The following is a 4,344-nucleotide window of genomic DNA, read 5'->3' on the forward strand; positions in this document are numbered from 1 at the left end:
TGAAGTCTAATAAAAATAACTAACCTAACCTAAAGAATTAGAGTATAGCCCAGGGCAGTCACAACCTACATTGCTCATTGAATCACACATGACTCCAAGCAGCTCAGCTAAGTGTTCACATTATAAACAACAGAAAATAAATGTATGGAGACTTGAACTGTAGCCATCGATTAAGATTTGGTGCTAAATCCAGGAGAGTGAGTAGCCATTTAGGGATGGCAGGGAGATACTAACTCTAGGTTTAACAGCACTTATGCAGAAAAATACAGGGTGGGAAATAGTAAGCCACATGAAGCTTGAAGGAGAGGAGATGGACAAGGGGAGAGTCTCAGTCTTTGGAAACACCATGGCAATGAAAAGCCCTGTGTTCCCTGCAAATGAAAGGAGACCACATGTAGAATATAATTCTGGAAAGAGGAAGATTTAGTGTAAAATGGCATACATGTTAAATATTCATTATATAATATCCCTATAAAGAGGTTTCAGAAAGGATGAAAATGAATCTCTAACCTCAGATTTTTGAGAGCAGATGAAAGGGACTAGACAGCTAATGTCCGTGAAACACCTAAACTTCATCCTGATCACATACACAAAGCCAATAAGTGCTTCCAATTTTTAAATTTCATCTGTAAGAATATTATTACTTGAGCTTACCAGTAACCAATAATTCTGTGAGATAAATATATTCTTGCTATAGTTGAAAATTTTTCCAAATCCAAGTTAACACTTGGTAGTGTCATCAGCAAAACAGACATTAGACAACTGTTCATGGCCTTCTCTGCTAGAAGAAAGCAATATATCCAGCAGGTAGTCAGTCCTCTACCACCAAGCCAATTACTTATTATTGCCATCTCATTTCAGACAAGATTTATAGTGTCTCTAAAGCCAATTATTTTTATATTTATTTTTTCTTCTTGTTCTTTAATATTGTTGTATATGTGTAGGGAGTGTGATTTGGGGCCCAAACCGGCTGTGCTCATGGCTTAATTCCGGATCTATGTTCATGGATACTCAGGGTACTCAGTGGACCATTTGTGGCACCAGAGTTTGAATTCAAGTCAGCTGAATGCAAGGCAATCTTTGGTGTCCTCCCCAATTTTCTGCTTCTGACTGATCTTGCACTTCTCTAAATAGAATCATCCTATTAAACGAAGTGCAAAAGAGTGTCTCTATTACTCTTAATTATCTTGTTAAATATTTTTAATATTATTATGCTTATTTAGTCAGACTATTTTCTTTCTCTTCTACTGCTTTGACTCTTCAAACACTATGCTCCGAGCACCAGATATAGCTCTGGATTCAAAGAGTGTTGAGTAAATCTCACGATTGTACAGATTGGATTGTTAAGGTTCTGGGGTCTGGTGACCCATAGAACTGAAATGCTCAAATAGCATATCCATGGCAGAGTCAACAAGAATTCATGGCTAGTGTAATGTGCCAGTGGTCTTCAAGTCTCTTTCCTCTTAAATTCCTTCCCTCTCTCCTTTCTCCTCTCTCCTTCCTTCCCCCTCCCTCCCACCCTTCCTCCCTCCCACCCTTCCTCCATACCTTCCTTCCTTCCCCCTCCCTCCCACCCTTCCTCCCTCCCACCCTTCCTCCATACCTTCCTCCTCCCTCCCTCCCTCCCTTCCTTCCTTCCTTCCTTCCTTCCTTCCTTCCTTCCTTCCTTCCTTCCTTCCTTCCTTCCTTCCTTCCTTCCTTCCTTCCTTCCGTCTCTTTCTTCCTTCCTTCCTTCCTTCCTTCCTTCCTTCCTTCCTTCCTTCCGTCTCTTTCTTCTTTCTTTCTTTCTTTCTTTCTTTCTTTCTTTTCTTCTTTCTTTTCTTTCTTTCTCTTTCTTTCTTTTTCTTTCTTTCTTTCTTCTTTCTTATCTTTCTTTCTTTCTTTCTTTCTTTCTTTCTTTCTTTCTTTCTTTCTTTCTCTCTCTCTTCTTTCTTTCTTTTCTTCTTCTTTTCTTTCTTTCTTTCTTTCTTTTCTTTCTTTCTTTCTTTCTTTCTTTTCTTTTTCTTTCTTTTCTTTTCTTCTTTCTTTCTTTCTTTTCTTTCTTTCTTTTCTTTCTTTCTTCTTCTTTCTTTTCTTTCTTTCTTCTTTCTTTCTCTTTCTTCTTTCTTTCTTTCTTCTTTCTTTTTCTTCTTTCTTTCTTTCTTTCTTTCATTCTTTCTTTCTTTCTCTCTTTCTTCTCTTTCTCTTTCTTTTCTTTCTTTCTTTTCTTTCTTTTTTTCTTTCTTTCTTTTCTTCTTTCTTCTTTCTTTCTTTCTTTCTTTCTTTCTTTCTTTTTTTCTTTTCTTTCTTCTTTTCTTTCTTTCTTCTTTCTTTCTTTCTTTCTTCTTCTTTCTTTCTTTCTTTCTTCTCTTCCTTCCTTCCTTCTTCCTTCCTTCTTTCTCTCTCTCCTTTCTCTTTCCCCTTTCCTTCTCTTTCTCTCTCTCCTTTCTCTTTCTCTCTCCCTTTTACATTCTCTCTCCCTCCATTTCCCCCTTTCTCTTTCCCTTCTTCTTCCTTCCTGTTTCAGAATATGTCAGTTTCAAATAAAGTTTTATGTAGTTCACTATGGTAGACAGAAAAAGTTTAAGTTGTGAAGTATAAACTATTTTTGGATTTGGGTGACACTGTGATGCTCAGGGTTTATTTCTGTTTCTGCATTCAGGAATCATTCCTGGTGGTGCTTTGGGAACCATAAAGTATATCAAGGATCAAACTTGGGGTGGCCACAAGCAAGGCAAACACCCTACGCACTGTTCTATACCTCTGGCCACATAAGTTATAACATTTTTATCATTTCAATTAAAATTTCTGCCTTTAGAGAACTGAGGCAGATCAGTTTTTTGTGTTTGTGTGGTTTTCAATGGAGTCACAAAATTCTAAAGTGTCATTTTTCTGTGACTTGAAAAGCATCCCCCCATTCCTCTTCTCAGGGAATTTTAATAAGAACGCTTTCCCTTATTTTCTCAGCATGCTAAAATTTATCTAGCTTTCTGCAGTGACTTGTGCTTACAGATGTCTTTGACGTTTCTTATTATTAACCATTTATCCCTTGCCTAAACTTCTACAGATGTTAGAGAAGACACTCTACCTTTTATTTTCTACTTATAATATAATTTAATTTTAATTAAAAATTTTAGTTGAAAAACTGAAATATATAAAGTTATTGATCATTTAATTTTAGGCAAACATATTCAATTCTCTGTACATTTTTTGGCTTTTTTGGACCATTCTGTGATGCTCAGGGGTTACTCTTAGCTATGCGATCAAAAATCGTTCCTGGCTCAGGGGATCGTATGGAACGCAGGGGATCGAACCAAGATCTGTCCTAGATCAGACATATGTAAGGCAAATGCCCTACCACTGTGCTATCGCTCAGGCCCCAATAATCTATACCCTTTAACCTAACTTACTGACAAGATTAAATGGCATGATTATAAAAGTGTCTTGGTTATAGATTAGAACTTAATTTAGAGTTCTTGCCCAAGAAACCCCCACGGGACAATGATTACACAAATAATATTTTCCATCCATGGTGATTATAATATAGTCATTATTCTTGCCTCATGGTTTTGTGAGGATCAAACAAGAGGATTGTTGCAAGTGTGTTTTGGAAACTCGAATCAACTGACCAGGTATTTAAGAATGTTTATTTAGCATTAAAGTTTAGTTGATTTATGGACATTAGTGGTCATATATCTCTTGAGTGCTGTAAACACCTGGAGAACAGAGTTCAATTTGAATCATTTTTCTTTGTCCCCTTGTAGTGCTGACTATATAATAAATACCGTGGGAATTAATGTTTGTTTGTTTTTAACAATGATCCCTAACACAAAACATCGTTATATCCATTTCAACCCCTGTGCTTTTGCTATTATGCCAGGAGACTTGGATTTGGAGAGGCAAATTGACTTTCCCAAGAGCACATAGTGGTGGAATGAATAGAACTGTCACAGGCTTAGTGAATTGCTCCATCCAAAGATTTGCAGTCTCCGGCTCTCTTCACCATGTGATTAGATCTTTTCTAATCTGAGTATGAACAAAGAGGTTCTTTATTTCAGGTGGTTCATACCATCCTTGTTCTAGAAGGTATTCGCCTTTGTAAACTACCGATGTCCTCTGGGAGTGACATTATTGATTCTCTATAGCTGGTTGCACCTGTGCCTTTGACAGCTTTATTTTCTTTGCCATTACAGCAGCAAAGGGCCATGCTGTATGGAGCATGCCAGGCGTGATGTGTGGTTTGGGGCTTCTCCATTTCAATGCAGCTAGTTTTCAATTTTTGAGGTGGCAGAGTTTCCAATTTCTCTGTTGGCTGCTATTTCCCATTTCTTTTGTTACCCAATTTTTGGGTACACGGTTAGAATG

This window comes from Suncus etruscus, chromosome X (genome assembly GCF_024139225.1).
Source record: "Suncus etruscus isolate mSunEtr1 chromosome X, mSunEtr1.pri.cur, whole genome shotgun sequence".
Classification (NCBI taxonomy): domain Eukaryota; kingdom Metazoa; phylum Chordata; class Mammalia; order Eulipotyphla; family Soricidae; genus Suncus; species Suncus etruscus.